Raw genomic sequence first — 21,651 nt, 5'->3', positions numbered from 1 at the left:
AAATCAGAGGTGATTTTGCAGCTTATCTACAAATATGTATTCATATACTCTCTCTCTTTAGGACGTGTGCGGGCATTAATAATCTTTCCAAGAGGGACTGGGCATTGAGATGGATAACAAGAATATCCAGAGTTAGGATTATTAATGCGACAAGAGTTTATGGAAGGGATATAAAACCTCCCGCTTCACAGCTTAACCCAGTCCCTAACTATAAGGGGTTACGGGAGATTTTCACAGGGGCAGATCATCCCACATCTGCCAACAGAGGAAGGTGCACAAAACCCTGCAGAAACATGCGGTGTTGGCCTCTGCTTAAGACAGGACACTGGACGAAATGGACCCTGGGTGTGATCCAGTCTAGTAATCCCTATGTTCCCATATACACACGGGGCACGCGCGCACACTCACACACACACTGTATAAAGTTTTCCTCACAGTCAGCCTCTCGGGGCCTGTTTCTCCACAGCCTTGCAGCTGGTGTCATCATTTCCACCGATGCAGATCTTCCGTGCAACCTGTCAGGGGGATTTTCTGCTGCTTTGTACTGTTGTAAGTGATGACACAAGGCGCTCAGCTGTAGAGAACCGTACCCCCAGAAGGCAGCTGTTTCAGGCTCCCAACAACTCTGGATCCAGAGAGGCTCCCCTTCAGGCACCCCACTGCAGTGCACCCTGCATGAGCGCACACGGCAGGGCATCAAATCATACAGCAATACAGTAACTAGTGGCATGCCCAGGGGGTGGTTGTGTGCATCTGCTCCACCATCCCTCACAGCAAGCAGCTGGGCTGGGTTATAAAATGCACTGTGCACCCTGCCTGCACTGTGAAGATGGGCACTAGGGGGAAAAAAGGGGTGTTCTTAACTCTAGGTAGAATCTAGTGAAGACCAGGCAGTTTGCACAAAGTTAGCAGTTAAAGTTAGACTATAGGGTAACCTAGACTTCTAACAGCCTGCTATGTGGGGAAACAGTCTTCAACTCAACCTACTGACTAGTGTTAACACTACAAACTGCCTGCTCTTCTCTAGGATTTTGCCTTGAGTTAAGAGCAGCCCTTTTTCCTAGTGAAGACAAGGCATAAGCACCTCAGCACCCTGAAAGTGCATCCATACACACCTTCTAAAATCTACACAGTGCAGAGAGCTGACGGGATAGATTGAAAGCAAGTGAAAAAGAGAGAAATGAAACGGTTACCAAGAAAGAAGGAGCATATGGGAGCACCCTGTGCTTTAATGGTGGGGCATGCGTCACTTCGCTAGGGGAAGAACACTGCTAACCTCTAGACAATGCTGTGGTAATGATCTCCGTCTATTTCAGTTGCACTACATTCCCAGTCCGTCACCAGCAGAAAACCAATTCCTAGCCCCTCAAGGCCTCTGCTGAGGGAGAGAAGGCTGGGCCCATTCTGAGAACTCTCAAGAGCTTTATTGAGACAAATCAGTGAAAATTATATTGAAAGCACATCAACGGAGCTGAACCAATCACAACAATTCAGCACCCCTAGCCCTAGCCCAGCCTCATTAGAGTCTAATGAGGAGAGAGATTGCTGTGGTGAAAGCATCACTTGATGCACAAAGAGGAATGCAGGAACATTTGATTCTAAGAGGCCTAAACTTCATTCTGTCCAGCTAATCCAGCTCCCACTTATTGTTAACCCTTTCTGTACAGGCACAGCCACCTCCAGGAAGCCGGGAGCATGGGGAGGGTTTCCCTTCTTTAAGATCATGACCGAATCTGGTGCTAGTCAGAGACATACACATCATATACAGGATTAACCATGCCAGAGACTGAAGCCCTCCATTCATCCATAGGACTGGGAGGGCATGGTCAGACTGTGACCCATATCTTCTCTACATGGCCTGTCTTGAACAACTCTAAAAGGGGGCTGGACTTAGCACACTGGTTCATCATAAGACGGCTCAACCCCTTTTCTTAGCAGGAGGCAGCATAGTCTAGTACATAGAGCACTACCGCAGGACTCGGAAGACCTGCGTTGTACTGCTGCCTTTGCCACTCCTCTGCTGTGTGATCATGGGCAAGTTACTTCGCCTTCCTGTGGCGATTTGAAAGGCGTCACTAATTTTAGGAAGGACTAATCTTGTGCTTTTAATTTGTATCTGTTTTTTTGGAGTTGTCGATTTCAACTTTTATTTATTTATTATATTATATTATGCGCAATGGCCCATGGCTAAAGCACGATATTAATAAACTTCAGACGTGGCCGCTTCACCTTTCCCTATGCCTGTTTCCCCACCTACCTTTTGACTGTCTTGTCTTGAGGGCAGGGGCTCTCTCTTACTAGCAGCATGTACAGCACCTAGCAGAGAGGGAGCAACCTGGGTTGGGCCTCTTGGTGCCCCCAGAATAGAAAATAATCCTCCTCTTGCTCACAGGCGCATGCCTGAGCATTCTGGCTTATTAGTGCAAGGTTGCGCATGAGGCTTACCACGCTGGTCTGTTACTGGGGCTTGCTCAGAGCCAGGCTGTTCCCCTGCACACTCCCCAGGATTTTGTATCATTTTCTGACCAACAAAGGACACTTGAAAAACGCACACAAATATAAGCACTGGCTTGGACTTTGCAGACAGAGAAGGTGGGTTAAAATGGAGACCTCTCTGCTCTGACACCATCCCTTCGAAAGCAAAGCAGAGGGGGAATTCCTGCACTGCTAGCAGAAGATTTCACCCATCTGTACACGTCATACTCCCCTCCACGATCCCCTGCAAGTAGTGGATGGTGCAGACACAGGCTAACAAACATATAACAGAGCAGCAAACCACACGTCAAATCTTGCCACCATCTGTCACTGAAGGGCAAGGAATCAAATTCCCACCAGGACAAGGTGAGGGAGGTGACATAACACAATGCAACCAAGAAGCAAACGGCCCTCAGCTGGGAAACAGTAGGGAGCCTGTTTGCCAAGGAAAGAGAATGAATATGGGTCTTACCTTGGTAAAGCCCTAAGACCCAGGTCTTGGGGCTACAGGAAGCTGCAGCCTGTGGCCTTTTTCTGTTGGTGGGCTCCTTTCAGCAAGGCTCTTCTTGCCACAGCAAGGTCCTCTACAAGGGCTGAGGTCCTGAGGAAGAGGGGCTGCTCCTTTGGATCTCCAGATGCTGAGAACAGCTCATGGCCATCAAGCACAGCAGGCTGAAGTGAGAAAGAAGACCCAGAACTTAGAAGCATCATCTGAACAACGCGGTCTAATGGTCACAAGGAGTTCCTTGTCGCTCATGATGTTCACATTTGTCTATCTCCCCAGATCAGCTAAGGCAAAGGAAGGTCAAAACCACCACTCACACACACACACACACTCACAAACAGAGCCAGCTCCAGCAGGACTGCTTCCCTAGGCAAACTGTCACACATCTGAGCTTCTCCCAGCCTGCAAGGTGCCACTGGGCAATATACACAGCGTTAAGCCATCCCTAATATTTTTGGTGCACCAGGTGACCATCCCTTTCCTGGGATGGGACAACCAACACCCTGTGTAACTGCACTACAAACACACATTCACCCACCAATGCTTGTATATGCACAGAAGTTCACCCAACACCTACATACACACTGGCCTGTTAGGAGCCCAGTTTCTGTGTATTTCACCTTCCAGTGTACAAAGTTTGCCTGCCAGGGGGCAGGGTTGTGAGGTGATTCAAGATGGAGGCTCCTACAGGATAAGGAGGTCACTTAACCTGAGCTAGATTCTCCATAGACATTGTGGTCTAGTTTTCCTCAGCCACAAAACAAAAACCCCCCAAAACAGCTGGCACATCAGAGTAGAGGAAAAAATCCCAAGCAGCACAACACTCCTGGGAAATTGGTGAGCTGGCACCCAGGGCGACCATCCAACTCACCCACCCCTAGAACTGGCCCTGGGAGCAGCCAAGATGAATTTGTGAGGGACAGTAACATAGTAACCCTTAACATAGACAGATGTGCTCCAGGTTTAATGGTCCAGGCATTAAAAACAAAATACAGTCCAGCTCCTGGGTAGGAAGATTAACCATCTTTTTCTTCAGAGATACTATTGATAGGGTCTGGCAGGCAGGAATGATAAGGACATTGCACAATGGCTCTTTGATGGCCCATCTGCCAGCCCAGTTCCTTGTAAACTGGTAGTTGCGTCACAGAAACTGCAGTTTAGCCACAAGCTTCCTCCACGACTATTCCATCCATGTCATGGTTTATGGAGAATTTGGCTGGTGACATTAGGTAGCACAAGTTTGGTTTAGTTGGCCTGGCAGCCACAGAGGACCACAGGGTCTGCTCATGTCTAGTGCCTTCAGGAAGGAATCCTCAGTGTGGACCCCTTCCGTGATATTTTTTTTCCTTAAAGCCTCAGTTTCAGGAATCACATGATTACATGAAAATCTCAGCTTTCATTTAAAAATACAAGTTTCTAGCCCTCATGGTTGAGGAATAAGGCCTGAGAAACCAGAAAGCAAAGGAAAAAAAGAGAACCAAGGTTGTTTTTTTTAAAGTCTCATGATTTTTAAGCCAATCTTATAATTTTTTAGGGGTGCAACTCATGATTTTTGAATGCTTGGAGCTGGCAATACTGAGTCCTCTTTAGATTCATTACAACCAAGTCCCTCCCCCACCAGGAGCTCCACAGAAATCACCATAAACAAAGCCCCTGCCAGCAATGTCAAGAAAGAGGCCAGAGACCAAGGGCTTGTCTAGGCAGTGCGGTAGTACGCTGTACTGGGTGTGGGGGTACTTTATTCCTAAAGCGCACCAATATGTTGCATGTGAACTGGTCAGTGTAGACCCTAAAGGTTCTCTGGTGTGCTTTAATATAGTTAAACAGCTACTGAAACAGCACTACATTAAAGCACACCAGCAGGACCTGCACTGACCAATTTGTGCAACACATTAGTGCACTTTAGAAATCACACCCTGTAGAGCACATACTGAACAGTTCCTTCACCTCCCCCCTCCATGTGCGAAGAAGAACCTGGGCCAGATGGTTTCAGGAACACTAAACAGCCCCTGCATTGGTAGTACAGTTAGGAGATCACCATGCTGCCAGCCCAGCACCTTTCATCTTCACAAACTGCATTCATCTCATTACAAAAAACATCATCAATGCAGGCAGCATGAAATAGATGTAAAGGTTAGCAGCGTAGGAGTTAAAGAGCCCTGACTGAGACAATGGGTTAGCCAGGAGGTGGCTAACCCCAACAAGCAGCAAGGAGATGAAAATGGAAGTCTCTAGCTCAGTTATCAAGGGGTTAGTACGGGGACCTTGCTCATTTCTAACACCAGGCACCTTAGATCTCACATTGCACTGATAAAGTTCAGCACTGCAAGTTCAACAAATAACAGGGCCCAACGTAACCACATTCAGAAGGCCTCGGACCTTGAGTGACCTCATTTGCAAATGTAGAACACGGATTAATGGAGACAAAGTGTAAAATTATTAGGTATCAGAGTAATGAAGCTAAACAGAGAGATCATGCTTAAAAGAAAAGTCAGATGGTTATTGCCCGCCTGGGAAGAGGATTGTCCACCCAATAATAAGCCCTGATATCTTTGAAGCCATCTGAATTGACTGCAGTAGCAGTCAGGGCTTGGGAGATATTGAGAAGAGGAAAGATCTCAGTTCCAAGTTGATATAGTCATCACAGGGGGTTGCTTGCTTGAGGATCTTTAGCTAACACACCAAAGACTGAGGAGATCCAGAAGATATCAGCTTGCAACTATCTCTGTCTTATAAAAGAGTAAGGGGAGGACAAACGGGTGAATTGCAGATTCCTAAGTAGGGGTAAATTCAAGCAGCCAACCATCTCCATCCCTCTGTTCAGGAAGATGCAAAACCCATATGAGATGACGTTGTCTATTGGTGGTTTGAAAACAATAGGTAATGCTTTTCCAGTTATGTGCTGCCTCCAGCTGCAGTGTTTTTTCACTGCCCTCTGGCTAGGCCAAGTCACCAACTGGTCTGGCAGAAAGCTGATGAAGTTCACATCTAGCAAGGTGCTTATCAAGTCACATCTAGCAGGGCACGTCTGTCTCTCATGCACACAGAAATGAGAGCAGAGGACTTTGGGGATCTGGAGCCCCACTTTGTAGAACAGACCCTCTCCTTCAATAAAAGAAATGTTATACCTAGAGGAACAAACTTGTCTTTTGTTACCTACTCAAGACCAATAACATCCTGAGGAGTCTGAAAAAAGAGCTACTAAAGAATACCAGAGATCTCAGAATCTCCTTCCAGCACCTCCCTCCTCCCCCAGGTCCTTCCTCCTTATAGAAAAGAGATGTAGGATGGGAAGACTGCCCATTATACTCTGCAGGTGGGGCCAGCTGACCCACTAGCCCTTGAGAGTTACTTACCCCTTTTAGGGGATATCCACAGCTTCTCACAGAAAAGGCAGCTCAACTGTATTTTAGCCCTCAGTGAAGCATGCAGACTCTTCCTTTTTCATTTCACCCTAGCACATAAGACCATCTCAAAACTGTTTAGCTGTAGGTTCATGTAATAGATCTATTTAGGCAGCAAGCTCCCTGAGGCTGAGACCATCTCGTTTCTTGTATCTAGAACAGCTCTGAGCAGTTGGGTGTTTAACAAATTAATAATAAATAGATTGCCCTTAGAAAAATACAATCTCTCCCTCACACACAGGGCAGCCTGTCCCAATTACCACAAAAGGCACTGCTTAAACCTTGCCTAGTGAATAGTATTTAGCTGTGGTCTCCTTTTAATGAGAAGGATATGATCCTAGAATGGGGTCAGTCAAGTGTATCATATCTTAACATCCCCACAAGGTTGCATGCTATTGGAGAGGGGAGGGGAGAGATTGATCCAAGCATGTGTAAGTGAAGTCTATTTATTGAGGTATTTAGTAGCAGGTATGCACAACCTCTTGCAATTTATGTCCCAGGTCTGGTATTCTAGCTCAAATTGCCAATTACATTCAGCCTTTAGATTTCACAAAATATTCACAAAGGTTCAGTACAGAGACTTGCAAATATTTGCAAAGGATTCTTCCAAATCTCTAGACCTGTGATCCAGTTGCTGCAATTATATTTGCTGATCGTGGTCCTTGCACAAATCTGCAAAGGAAGAGCAAAGAATAAGAATCCATTCCACACAAGAACATGGACATGCAGCCAGGAGGATTATGTTCCAAGGAGAAGAAAACCCAGCTGACTTGAGTGAGGCTGAGTAGTTAACCCTTGAAGTGCTGGGACACAAGGTGCTCTAGATCTGTTTCTAATTTGTTTTAATGTCTGACTGTTAATTTCACTAGATAACAGGGTGGGAGGCACTTCCTCAGTGCAAGCAGGGCAGAGGGTGGAAGAGAAGATCCTGTTTAAGGTATGGATGGCTGCATGTAATCAGTACTTGTGTTTAACAGGTAATTGGCATCTGCAACCTCTCTCCCCTCAATCCCACCCAAAGATATAATCTTCCCTTTGTGACCTTACAGTTGGTTGCTATGAAAACAATTATGATGCCACAGGGAGAAGAGAGTGATGATTTCAAGTGGGGAACAGCAGATGAGCTCTTAAGAAACAGAGCCTGATTTCATCAAATACTCTTAAAAACACACACAGAGCCAGGAGAGCCTGGAATGGAGCTAGGCTGTAGATCACAGAATGCATCCTTGCAATTTAGGTGTTATTTAGACTATAAACTCTTCAGGGCAGAACTTGGGTCAAATTCAGCAGAGAGGCTGAGAGTCTAGATTGATGTGATTTTTACACCTTTTTCTGCCCCTTAGTATGTAAATTACACCCTTAGACTCAGCAGTTAGTCTCAGACCCACTAACCAACACATAACTTACATCCCCTCTGCTACACCCACCAGTTCTGTGTTTGGCCCCTGGACGCCTAAGCTGATATCATGGATACGCTGAGAGGCTGGAAGAGAAGGTGGAACGGAAAAGCAGCTAAGGAAAAGTGTACTGTGTAAGTTTATGTGGGACCACAAGGTTTCCCCGCTCATCTGGTCCATGGCATGTAAATTACACCCCATTCAATCCCTTAGCTCTCTTCTAAACACAGCTCTGTATCTCCAGCCCTGCCTGTACCTAGCCTGCTGTTGACGCTAATTAACGATTGCTTCCATTGTTTTTACAAGCACCAATTGCAGTAAGCTCTGGGTGTGCATGCACTCCAATAAAAGCCATACAAGAGTCGGTGAGCCAGCTTCAATTCTACACGCATCAACTCAACTCCAAAATTAAGCTGTTAAATAGAACAAATGGCCCTGCAAGAGCTTGTTCTCCACCAGGTAGAAGCTACAGTACTCTAAGCCAAGTCACTGCCCTCTGCAGGGGAATGTGGGGTTCATGTTATTGCACCCATGCTGTGGAGAATCATTTGCTGCAGCAGAGCAAAGCTGTGTGAATGGCTCAGGCCTAGGCGATCATGGGACTCAAGGATTAATTCTTTATTGCCATACAGCCCCTTTGCGAGCATAAAGGGGCACAATGCAGCTAGAAGGCCCCCCCCCCAGGGGAATTCCACTAGTGCAGGGAGTGTCTGGGCCTACCCCTCACCCCGCAAGAGCCCCCAGTACAGGGGTATTCCAGGACTGGCAGGGGTCCTGCATCCAGGCTGTTCCTACAGGAGCCAGGGCCACAAGTGTACAAATTAAAGCTGCCTCACCTATGCTGTGGTTCAAACTCACCTACAGCAGCTCTAGGATATAGGAGCTAGAAGGTGCCTTCCCACAATCCTGTGCTGTTGCAGGGAGGAAATCAGGAGCCCAGAGCTTTGTGCCTGCAGGCTGGTGGTTCAGTCCCTGCCCAGGTGGCTAGTGACTGCCGGTGGTCACTACCTCACACTCAGCATGGTTCCAGAGAAGAGCTCAGCACCATGCCAGCCCTACTGGCAGCCTGCTGAGAAACCGAACCATGGAGACTAAGAACCCCTCTTGCCCTGGGTCTGGCTGGGGGAAGCTTGCACTGCCGCTGCCCACAATGCACCAGTTAAAGTAGCCCAACCTCCAGCACTGTCCACCCAGAACCTAGGTCACTATAACTCTCTTAAGGCAACAGATCCCTCTGGCTGTGCCGAAAGGCCCAGCTTCTGCAGCTTGTTTGGTCACATGATCTTTAAGCCAAAGAAGCTGCCACCCCAGGGATCAATTTAAAGCATAATTGACTCCAGCAAAAACAAAATTAACCATCTCTCCTGCTGCACACATTGTCCGTAGCCCACCGGATGCTTTCCAGCAGGGAGCTCAACCTGAATTCACTTCCCAAGCTGGCAGGCTACAATATTTATTTAACACCTGACTCTGGCTCTCCAGGAGCAATTAACAGTGTCCACAGTATCTTGTTCCCCCCCCCACTCATGACAACTGCTGCTGCCTTTCCACCCTCCTAATTATTTCTGCCTGACTCCCATATAAAGAGCTGCGGCAACTCTAATGCTAATCCACCCTGGAGATGCTTCCCCATCCACTGGGCATTCCACCGTAGGCAACAAAATAGCCAGACAGCAAATACCCAGCATGCAGAGCAACACAACAGCGAACCCTCTGCTGCTGCTTTCCTTTGTTCCTCAACAGCTAATCCCCACACACGTGGAAAGTCAGCCATTCCGCTCTCTGAAGCCACTGTCCAAGTCATAGATGCTCAGAGACTGAGGACTAATCTCCCAGGAAGCCACACTTTCAGCCTCCTCCTGGAGGCTGCATGAGATTGAGGGTTCAGCTCCCTGAAATCCACCTTCGCGCTCCCTGACACGGCTGTGCTAATGCTGGGACCTAGGGTTAATCCACCTGAAACCTCTACCAGCCCCTTACACTGCTGCCCCACTGCTGGGGTTGCATGGGATTCCGTAGGCCGGAGCCCCAGCTGCAGCTATTACAAGCACTGCAACATTTGCAACTACCGACTGGCTCCTTCACGCTTTCGCTCTGGTCTCTCACGGTCTCTCGTTAGTTTCTAGGTAGCCTTTTTCTTCCTCTTCCCATCTTTAATGGCTCCAAAGATTCTGATTATTGAAATCCAATCTCAGGATCTGGCAAACCACTTTGATCACTTCTTTCTCCTTTGAGCATAAAAGAGCTAGTCTTTGGACAACAGGGTTTTGCTCCATTTGGCCCCTCTTGGCAACAGGTGAGAGGCTGGGATTATATTAATGGATCTGTTCAGCCTGCCTCTGAGCCCCAGCCCGCCTCCAGATGAAACCAGAAACTCTCAACTCCTCTTACACAGGAATTCGGCCATTTATATTAATTTTACAAATTGTTACCTCTTGCCCTCTCCCTCCTTTTGCCTGCCTGCTGCCATGGGAGTTTGCAGAGTGGACTGGGTTCCCCCCCCCTTCCTAAAACCTTCCATGCCCTTCCTTGGGGAAGGCAAATCTCATGTTCCCACCCAGCACTCCCTAATTCAACCAAGTCCTGGGGCACAGTGCAGAGCTGAAGAATTCACCAACAAGAGCTGGTGAAAAACAGCCAAGAAGAATTTTACCAGCATATCTTTCCTCCATCAAAGGGTTTTCTGACAGAACTTTGCCAGCCAGCAAATCCAAAACACCCCTTATTAGAGCTACATTTTAGGGCAATTTCTAAGTGGATAAGTGAATGGTTGAATCCTTAGGAATAAACTAAATGCTTTGTGCTGTGTTACACCGGCTTAGGATTCGGCCCATTGTTTCTGTAACACCCTTCAAGACAAAGAGCACGAGCAGAGCATAAACAAGGCCACTGAAATATAGCCACCTCAAGAGGGTAGAGCAATCTCATGTTGCCCAACAGTGGAAGGAAGGGAAATTTGGGACAAGGACACTGGGGCCCAAGTCCTGCTCTTATGGAGACGGTCACACAGTCATTGAGGTTTGCACAGAGCTAATATGAAGTCACCTCCTAAAGACATTCTGGCCATGGGATATTCCCTTCATCTTCCTCTGAAGGATGAAGGTCTGAAGCAGTCCTGCTGGCATTTGAGCATGTGGCCCCAGGGAGTCTACAGTGTTTAAACCTGATGTTTGGAGCACTAGGCTAACACCTTGTCGACTGTAGCCTCTGTCCTCGTAGGTAAGGTTTAAGTCAGAGGAAGCCTGGCCTTGCGGCTAATGCACCACACTGAATCTTAAGAGATCTGGGTTCAATCACACACAAGCTAGGTGAGTTGGGCAAGTCCTTTACGGGGATAGTTATGCTTCCTTTGTCTATTTAAATTGTAAGCTCTTCAGGGCAGAGACAGACAGAGAGTGTGTATGTACGTACATACACACACACACCCTCCCCCCCCCCACAGGGCCCCAATGTTGGCTGGGACCTCAGGGCACTATCAAAGAATAAGGCTAGAAATTCCAACAGCTGTCATTTTCAATCCATATTAGAGAGACAGACAGACAGACAGACAGACAGACAGACAGACCTCTGATTGCTCTCATTCAGTGTGACTTTTGCAGGCCTTACTGCAAAAATTAAGAGGAGAAAAGGTTAGCCGAAGGTTAGACTATGCTGCTACACTTGGTCAGAGGACCAGTGTTTCCAGGCTTAGACAGAGCTGACAAGCTGAGGCATGATGATGAAATACCCCATAAAAATAACCAGGTTGGATAAAGGATTTACTGTATCTACTTCTCAACAATAGAAAATAAAGGCTTAAAATTCCATTTCAGGTCCGTAGAAAGCCAGCTGAGTAGGAAGAATATCAGAATAGTGGGATTATTGGAAGGTGATAAAATGCCACATCCTGCTTCCTCTGTTGAGGCCAGAGTTTCCAAAGCACTAAGACAGAATGCTGATGACCCTGTCTGGACAAAAAGACAGCCCGTGCTTCCCAGAAAAGCAAGTGATCCAACCAGGGAGGTAGAACCTTCATACATCAAGACCCCAAATGAAGCTGAGCGAGCAATTCACCACAAGTCATTTATCTGACAAAGTTCCCCTCTTCGTGTCTGCCCCACCCCCCGTCCAATTTAATGACAGCATCATGAGCGGTGTATACTCCATGGCTGGCTATTCAGCACAAGATAGTCACCATTTGAATTATGCTGTTTAGCATGTAGTTAAATGGCCAAAAGGGCCTCCTCCCACCGATCCTCAGATGCCTTCCAACACTCACTCCGCTCCCCATGCTCTATCACTGCTGACAGAATTTAAATCTAAATCCATCTTCCTGGAAGTCACCTTCAGTTCTTCCCCATTCCTTGCCCAGCACAGCCAGGCTGTATCCAAAACCTGCCAGTTCTTCCTCCATCACCTTTCTAGGACTCAGATTTCTTTCTGTCCAGACAGCCAAAACTCTCACCTCTAGTCCTCATAGTTATCTGTCTTGGTAACTGCTGATTCCTCCTTCTTTCCTCTGGCCTCTGCCTTCCGACAACCACATGGCCCCTCTCCAATCTGCTCAAAACATAGCCACTATGGTTATCTTCCCTGCTCATGCTTGGACTCCCTTACTTCCTGGGACACTCCCCAGGGGAACCTCACTACCATCTGTCTTTAGCATGAAGAAGTCATGCCTGGCCTGCTGTGGGCCAGCTCCCTGACTCCACCAGCCTCTGGCAACATAGTCATGGCCTTCCAGGCTTCCTCAGGCCTCTCCCTCTCTCTCTGCCCATCTCCAACCTGTACACACACCAACCCCCAAGCCCTCCAAGATTTCCTTGTCGAGTCCTGCCCCTGCTTCACTGAACAGACACACAATTACCTGGCCGGCTCTTCCCAAAGGAACAGTACATGCCAGCTGGCAAGATTCCACTCAGGGCCACCATTTTGCTCAACACCATTGCACTTAGATATATTTATATTGAAAACAAATATGATTTTGTAATCAAAGAACAGAGATTCAAGTAACAGTGAGGGAGAGCATTGGTAACAAATGGTTACAAGTAAAAGAAAATCATAACACGCTTTTTAGAGACTAAACTTAACAGACTAACCTTGTGTCTAAAGAAACTTATCTTGCCCAATGTTCTCTCTAGCATTTTCAGCCAAAGCTGGGTTAAGACCCCTTTTTCATGAAGCAAACTTGCTATCTGTTTACATCCCCAGTAAAGGACGCCAGAGTGTCATCTTAGTCAAACATGTTACGGCAAACCTTACTGTGCACCTCAAGATGGGGTTCCCTCCCCCCCCACTACCACTACACACACACACGCACGCACACACGCTGCTGCTTTGTTTTTTCCTGTTACTCTCCTCTCTCTGAAGTTTTCCCAATCCTTCATCAGTATTCAGTTCAGACTGGTGAGAGGAGACAGTTGTGAACTAGACAATACTGAATGTACATGTAAACATGTCAGCTAGATAAACATTTCTCTTCTGACAGAAAACGTGTTATTCACCTTTTCCGGTCACCAGTCCCTAGCCACTAACCTTAAGTACACAATTTTTGGTTTGTATAGATAACTCCATACATGCGACATCCACATATGTGTTTCACAATGATATGGACAAACAGTGTGACGCCAGCTTTTATCTGAGATTTCCCATGACACTCTTTGGTGAACCAGAATGTATATGCCAGACACCACAGGTCCCTGTCACCCCATTCACCTCCCTCTGTGCCCCTTGCCAGTTGGCACTAAGACGTTGATGGTCATCTTCACTGTTCATGTTCTGTCTCCATCACCCCCCTTTTGAATCACTAAATCAGTTTCCTCTCTTTCACAGCCTCTATCTGTGGGTTTGGTGCTGCTGCCCATCAGTAGAATATCTGAGCACCTTTCCTGTAAAATGGCCTTATGGCCATTTACATCAGTGCTAACGGAGTGCAAAATGAGGTTGTTGTGATGGCCAAAACTATAACAGGGTTAAAAAAAGAATTAGATATTTTCATGGAGAATAGGTCTATCAATGGCAATTAGCCAAGATGGTCAGGGATGCAACCTCATGGTCTGGGTGTCCCTAACCTCTGATTGCCAGAAGCTGGGAGTAGATAACAGGAGGTGGATCACTTGATGATTGCCTGTTCTGTTCATTCCCTCTGAAGCACCTGGCATAGGCCACTGTCAGCAAACAGGATACTGGGTTAGATGGACCATTGGTCTGACCGAGTATGGCCATTCTTATGTTCTTAAAACAAATTGGCAATAGTGAAGCTCCTAGTAGCTTTAATGGAGTCTCTAGCTCTTCCCCCTGAAAATTAAACTCAAACTTCTTGTTCCCACCTTCCAGACCATTCACAACTCTGTGTCCCTTCTCATCCTTTTTAGTCTCATCCCACCACATCCTCAGACCAGCCTCATCTGTCCATGTCAGCTCCCCACTCAAACATTTTCATGTTCCCCTCCATGCTTGGATCACCTTCCCATGACTGCTCAGTCAAGCAGCTACCCTCTCCTTTTTCAAACCCCTCCGGATCCAGCTCTGCTGCGACACCTATAAGAAATCAGCCAATTAACTCTGACTGGGTTGCGGGGCAGCTGGAAGAAAGATGGCACTTACTTTATTTATAACAACTTCTATAAAAAGCAAACTTATATCTGATTGTAGAACTGCATATATCTAACTATCCCTACACTCCTCCTACACAGGCCATCTGTCTTCTTTAGGGACAGGAGGTTACTACGCTCTTTCCAGTACTAGAGCTGGGTGGGAAATGGTTTTCCCATCCTGTGAAAATTTGAGGTTTTGGAAATTTTACTCATCCCAAATTGGGAAGAGAAGCCAAAATTTTGAAAATGTTCCACAAGCCAAAAATCCAAAAGAAATTTCAGTTCAGGTCATTCAAAATGTTTTGACCACTTTTTTTAAAAGAAAAATTTGTACTATAACTGGTGTATATTTTTAAACATACAAAAAAATCAGTTCACACCAAAAAAACCCAATATTTTTCACTTCAAAAGTGTTGACATGGGATCTTTCAACAATTTCTAACCCTTCTCCCCACAAAAAAAAAAAAATGTTTCAAGTCAAGAAATTTGTCAAAACTGACGCACTCCTATGAAATGTTTTTGTTTCAACAACAACAAAAAAAGTTTAATGAAAAAATTCCTGCCGGGCACTACTGAGCAGTGGGTAAAATGCTTCTACATCAGATGGGCGCACCATTTTGCATAGATGTAAATAGCTGCAAGGCAAAGGCAAATCTGCACTGGAGCTGGGCAGAAAACAGAAGGGATGGGGGAGGGGAGGCTTATGAAGAAAATGTCAGTGACAAAAAAACCAAACCAAACCAAACCACTTACAATGAAATTTTCACCAGAAGCTTTTTGACAATTCATTGGGAAGCTGAAAGTTTTGGGACAAAAACATAGCAGCTGAATGTTCACAGTTTTCTGGAAAGTTCTGAAGGAAAACAGTCACTTTCTCTTTTAATCAAAAATCCAATTTTCTGTCAAAAATTTATTTTGCAGCCAATCGGTGGCAGGGTAACACCCCGGAGTGCCCCCTTGTGGCACGGCGAAGCCCTGCAAGCCCACTCTTCTCGGCTCCCCATTTTGGGGTCAGAAATAAGCCATGGCACTCAGAGCCTAAACAATATTCCCCTTCCCCTGAGGTCTAATTTACTTTGTTTAATCAGCTTCCCCCCAAAAGGCCCAGGGGTTCCCAGCCCACATTATGAGGGCCAAGGGGATTTCCTGCCTCCTTGGCATAGGAGGCCCACAGCCCTCTCTGTTGGGCTGTGCTCGTTAATTCACACCAACTGTGGCCTTCGACCAGATCCTCCCCAGCTCCCCCCTTTTTACCTTAGTCCTCTTCTCCCTGGGTGGGGAGAGCACAGCAGGCAGCAGCCCTGTCTCTGGGTGCTCTGCTCCACTCCTCCCTCCACTCTCTAGGAGCCCTCCATCCAACTGAGCTCTGGGAGCCTTTTCAGGCCCAGGTGCTTGTTAGTCAATTAACTGCTCAGGTGGCTGGTTGGCAGCTAATTGCTTACAGGTGGGCTGAGATGAGACTGTTCTCAAAGAAACCCATCATGGGTAGACTGGACTCCCACCGCTCTTAAAGCGACCAGTCACCCCATGACGTGGCCCCAATGGGAACTAAAACATGGAACCAGCCAGGTAGAGGTTTTTTAAATTTTCCAAGGCCTTAAATCAAATCTTTCAACAGATTGAGACTTAAGAGCTAAAATAAAACGCAACATGCAAAGCTCCTTCACTCCCCTGTGAATGGGAGACAGGGCCAAGGGCTGAGACACTGTTCCTTCCAGAGCCTCTTCTTGTTTCTTGCATCAGCCAGAGAGCTGCTAGAGAGCAATAAGCCCCACCTGGATACTGACTCTGCTTCCTCCCCAGCCTGGACTTCCTTGTGTCAGGATGGCCTGAAATATATTTGTGGAATAATTTAGGTTAGACGGAACATCCTACTCGGTCATTAAATTTATTCCCTCCTTGGATCACAGCAGCTGAAATTTCATTGTGCCTAAAGCATCCCTGATGGATAATTGTCAAGTCTAGCCTTGAATATATCCAGCGTTGTTGACTCCTTGGCAGCTTGTGTCACTCTTTAATATTACTGATAGTTCTGCACAGTAGTTTCTCTTTGTAAAGAGCTGCTGACTTCCCACTGGAAACAAATAACCAGGAAAACATTCTCTCTGGCATGATCCTTCTATTATTCAGCCCCTTCCTCCTTCATTAGGTACATTTTATATAAAAACAGGATCTTGGCTTCATTCAAAGGGATCTCAAAATATTATATAAAATGTGTGACATTTAGTGTTTATAAAGCATGCTGTTAAGTGACGCATTCAGCCGCAGACAATTGCTAAGGTACGTTACCACCATGTGATTAGGCTATGGATATCATGGGGGAGCTCATCCAGAGAGGCTCTGCATACCTCCCATTGATGAGAGGCACCCTCAGCTCCGACTGACATCATTGGGAGTTGAACATACTCAGCATTATTCAGCAGTACCGGGCCCCAGATCAAGAGGGCTAAGGGATGTTTCAACACACCTCTAACATTAGCTTCTCCCTCTGCCCCAGTACATGTCAGGTATGTGAACTGCGGGTTTTCACCCATCCTGCGTGGAACACCTGCATCCACTCAATGGGATCGCCAGACATTCTCCCTGTTGCTACATAACACTCACCTAGCTGAGCACTGTAGACTCCAGGCTGCCTGCAGCACTAAGGCAAATCCTGGTTTTCGCACCCGAGCCTGATCTAAAGTTGACATCAATGGGAGTCTTTCCACTAACTTTGATGGCCTTTGAACCAAGCCCAGTATGCGATGGGCACTTGTTTTCTTTTCAGTATTCTTACTGGAGAATCACAAAACCAGAAGTTCAAAGCTCAGGCTCATTTTGAATCCTCCTAGTAGATCTGTGTGTACGTACAGATAAACACACGCAGGGCCAGAACAGACAACAGGATACTTTCTTCATCTAAAGTTTGTGTAGCAAGCTCTCAAAATCTTTACAAATACCAGCTACCAGCAGGATCTCACAACCAACCATCACTAACTTCACCCCTTGCCACTGCAAGTGCGAGGTTCACTCCTTCTCTAATAAAAGCACACAACCTAGTACACTATACAATGATATCAATGGGAGAAAATCCACACGCATTCCTTTCCCCTAGGCAAGAGAAAGAAGGAAAGAGGCGAGCAAATCTGAAAACTTCTAATCAGTAGAGCCGGTCAAAAATTTTCCAGCAAAATGTTTTGTTGATGGAAAACGGCTTTTTAGACTTATAAGAAATTCTGCAAAAAATGTCCATATTTGTCAAATATTTTCAGGTTTTCATAAAAAAACTGAAAACCAAAATATGTATTTTTTTGTTTTATTCTAAATTTTTCACAGAAGGAAAAATAATTTCTTGACCAGCTCTACCAGTTATATTGCTTAATGCATTCCTGAAAGGTGCTCAGATACCATGGTGATGGGTATGGCATAAGGACACATTAAGACATTAACATTAAGACACATCTGCAGTGTCTGCGGCATCCTTGTTGTCCCTCCAGTTCACACAGCAGTGGAATACAGAAAAACCATTCAAGGTGCTCCGGTGCACTCTATATGTCTGTGTACGGCTGAATTTCATTTGGTGTCTGTTATACATAGGGTCTCTATAGAGGACCATTCCTTTAACTGGATTTCTTTTAAGTACTCTAGGTTCCACAGCAACAGGATTTTCCAGACATTAAACTGATGCTCAGAAAACAACAGAAATAAAAAGAGATTTCATTATGAGGCTGGTCTATATCCAAAAGGAACCCAGGGGCCAGACTAGGGTCTGAAACAGCCTTAACAGGCTCTCATCTGAGGCGTGCATGAGCAATGGCTCTCGGCGGATTCCAGAACCACTCACAGCTACGTGCTCCATTTCCAAAACAGGGGAAAAGAAAACAATCAGATTTTTCAAGGGCTGTTTTCTGTCCTGCTCACTACCCCCAGCCAAGACCACGTGGAAGAGAGCCAGGGGAGACGCCTGGGGAGGCTATGTAGCTAAGATCCTAAATCATGCTCAATGCCCTTTCACAGTCTCTAGCACGGAGACGTCTAGCAGTCAAAGTATGGGACTGGGAGGCAAGAACGTTCTAATGTTGACACCCACACCCTCGGTGGCCTGGGGAAAGTCATTTCACCACACTGCCCCACCTCTGAAAACTGGGGATAACAACTACCTACTCTCTGGAGAGTGGCGAGGACCAAGGTGTGAAGTGCATTGAGGATGAAAAGGCCATATAGTATGATGATGATGACAGTAGCCTGCAGCTGAGATCAGGGTCCCATTGGGCTAGATACCGTGCAAACACATAGTCAGAGACAGTCCTGCTTACAGTCCAAATAGATAAGACAGCTCCAGGTTGGGAGTGGAAAGAGAGTCATGGAGCGAGGGACAGAGCAGGGAATAGAACAAAGGTCCCAAGCCCCCATCCAGTGCTCTAGCCACTAGACCACATGGCTTCCCAACAGCAAAACCTTCATCTCAACAAAGCTGCATCATCTGACTTTGGTTCTTCATTCAGCCCAGATTTTAAAATAAGGTGATATTGCAGTTATTTTAAGGGATACTCATCTTGAAAAAGTGCTGGAGCCAGAAGAGTGTGTGAGAACCTGAAAGTGAGACTGACTCTATGCCAGAAGTGAAAACGATTTCCCCACTCCAGCCTGGGAAAAGCAGAAAGTAAACAACACTACCTCAGTGGCGAGATGCTGGTTTGATTTTTTAAATTGTTTCTATTTGAATAATCTGCAGTGTTATTAATAATTCAGTTAAGGAAAGTTACTTTTTATGAACACACACACGCCCTTCGATGAGATTTCACTTGACAATCTCCCTTTAATGCAATTCTGGATTTTTTCGGTTGTTCTTCATTTGAATGTTTCTCGGGGCTAGAATCTGCTCATATTTAGGCCGCTGTCATCAACAGATACTCTGGACTGACATGGGTGAAACCAACAGCTGAATCTGGCCCTTTACAAACTCGGCGTAGGTTTCCAAGATTGCTCTTGGGCTCTCTGTTTGGCTGGCTTTTTCACAGCATTTTTCCTACTCTCTATCGGAGGAACTGTCCAGTCCCCTTCACAAATTCTCGTTTCCAGAAAGGCTACATTTTAAACTGCAGATCTTCTTCCTACTCAGATGACAGTGAAGGGAGCCAGTGAGTTCCCAGCACACCCTCTCTGAGGAACAGCTCCCCCTTTCTCCGAGAGCATTCAAGTCTTTGTAGATCAGTTTCTGGTTCCATCTGATAGTACTGCCATTAACAAAAGGAGATGGTGTATCAGAGGCCGGGGTGGTTATCAGGGAACACATGTGGCATAAACAGAACAAAACACAACCAGCTCTGCTCCTACCAACCTCTCATAAACACAAAGGGGAAAACAAAAAGATGAGATGCATATCTCAGACTGACTATCCCTTTCTTCCCCAGAGAAGATGCGTCTCCTGTCAAGGCAGAGTTGCAAATCACTGACGAAGATGAGCAAGTCAGGACTGAACAGACCCGACAGACAAATTCTCTTCCCACTCAGCCTGATCTGAAGCCTACTGCAGTGAATGGAAGGACTCCCTAAAGAATGGCCAAGATCTTGCAAAGTGACTTATGATCTTGGAGGCCCAACTAAGAACACCTTAAAGGGACCTAATTTTCAGAGGGGTGGGGCTCAGTCCCTTGTGAAAATCACACCATTTAACATGTCTCAAACTGGAACCCCCACAAATTAAGGCACCCAAAGTCAGAAGTCACTTTGCAAAATCCTGGCCAAGGGGGTGATCCCTAAGACTGCACAAGGAAAGACTCAATAGCCATGGAGATCGAGTTCCTCTTTTGCCATGGCATAGCATGAACAGTACTAATTGGTCAGAAATGGGAGACCTAGAAGACACCTCCGAGGAAGGATGATCCATGTTTAGGATGCCGGCCTGCATTCAATTCCTGTTGGGCAAGTCACTAAGGGTCATATTTTTTAGAAGTAGTCCGATGCCGAGTGGGATTTTCAAAAGCACCTTGGCACCTAACTCCCATTGAAATCATTGAATTTTAGGCACCAGGGCACTTCTGAAAAATCCAGTAGGCCCTTAAATATCTTTAAAAATCTGGCCTGCACCCTCTCGGTGCCTCAGTTCCCCATCAGTAAAATGGTCCTAGCACTGCCCTACCTCTCAGGGGTGTTGTTAGGATAACTACACTGAAAATTGTGATGCACTCAGGCACTCTGGTAATGTGGGCCATATAAGTGCAGTAGACAGAACCCCACATTTATTAGCCATGGACTGGACCCCATTGCAAGATATGGCCCTGTTTCTGCAGAGTGAATTCTTCTCTCCCTCACAGGGGGTGGGGCAATCAGACTAGCAGAGCAGTGGAACACCTAGTAACTGTAAGGTGAGGTAATGTCTCACAGAAAGCATGCTGAGCCAATGCCTCTATCGCACCAGATGGAGGATGGACCCACAATACGCAGCACTTAATGGGACTGGTCAGTGGTTCTCATCCTTTTCCATCCCAGGGCCCCCTCCCATTTAGCAATATGGGGAGGACAGGGTGGTTGTGACCCCGTAATACCCGTCCATGCCCCCCAGATAGAGAATCCCTGGAATAAATCAATCAGGCAGCACTCTCTCTCCCTTGCTCTGTCTTTCCTGCCTCTCATGTACTCCAACTCCATCCCAAACACATTTTTTACATTTTATTACTACTAGTTATTGCGGCCGTCTCATCTAAAAGAGCTTTTCCTTTGGTGAGAGTTCTCCGGCAAGAGGAAGGCATCACTATAGATTAAGAGAGATGCAGAGTTCATTCTCATTTGTATTCCAGGCCAGCTGCAGCCTTCAATATGGCTGAGAAGAGCGAGGAAAGGAAAGGCCCACAGAGAATGCCTAAAGATTATTTCTCTCAGATTCCAATTTATTTTCTATCATTAATGCTTTTGAAAACCCAACACGTCCTGCAAATGGAAAGAGCATTTTAACACATTGATCAGACGGCTAAGTTGCAAAGCAAAGGTGCTGGGTTGCCCTCGACCCGAATCAAATTAGCCAGAAAGACAGGTAGGTTTGGAACCTTAAGCTAAGACAGTTTAGCTAGACATAGTTAAGAGAAAGGGCTTGAGTTCCCAGCTGCAGTACCTTCCTCTCTCACAGGAGCCGCAGCAGAGAATGATGGTACAGGAGCACTGGCAGCAGGACAGGGACCATATTTCTGTTCCCAGGGGAAGTGCTGAAGGAGGACTGACAGTGGGAAAAGTCACTGGTTCTCCAGTCCCATCCTCCCCCCACAAGAGTCCCTTTAGGTTTAGGAACTGCTTTGCAGGAGCATTGGCTAAGGGGATGA

At 46.4% G+C, this 21,651-nt stretch overlaps 1 protein-coding gene across 5 annotated transcripts in view; it reads right to left on the bottom strand.

Annotated features, from left to right (window-relative positions):
- LINGO1 (leucine rich repeat and Ig domain containing 1) overlaps positions 1 to 21,651 on the bottom strand; it is a 429,045-nt gene that overhangs the window by 380,519 nt on the left and 26,875 nt on the right. For 4 of the 5 annotated variants that reach the window (XR_010917381.1, XR_010917384.1, XR_010917382.1 and 1 more), the window contains exon 2: positions 2,948 to 3,147. The gene's annotated coding sequence lies outside the window, so the exon portion shown is untranslated. Of the gene's footprint in view, positions 1 to 1,301; positions 1,422 to 2,947; positions 3,148 to 21,651 lie in introns of those variants that run through there. The other variant, XR_010917385.1, reaches the window with a different exon arrangement.

The sequence above is a fragment of the Emydura macquarii genome, unplaced genomic scaffold, assembly GCF_026122565.2.
Source record: "Emydura macquarii macquarii isolate MOO-44397 ecotype Brisbane River unplaced genomic scaffold, CSIRO-AGI_Emac_v2 contig_3451, whole genome shotgun sequence".
Lineage (NCBI taxonomy): Eukaryota > Metazoa > Chordata > Testudines > Chelidae > Emydura > Emydura macquarii.
This window is presented reverse-complemented; position numbering and strand designations above follow the sequence as displayed.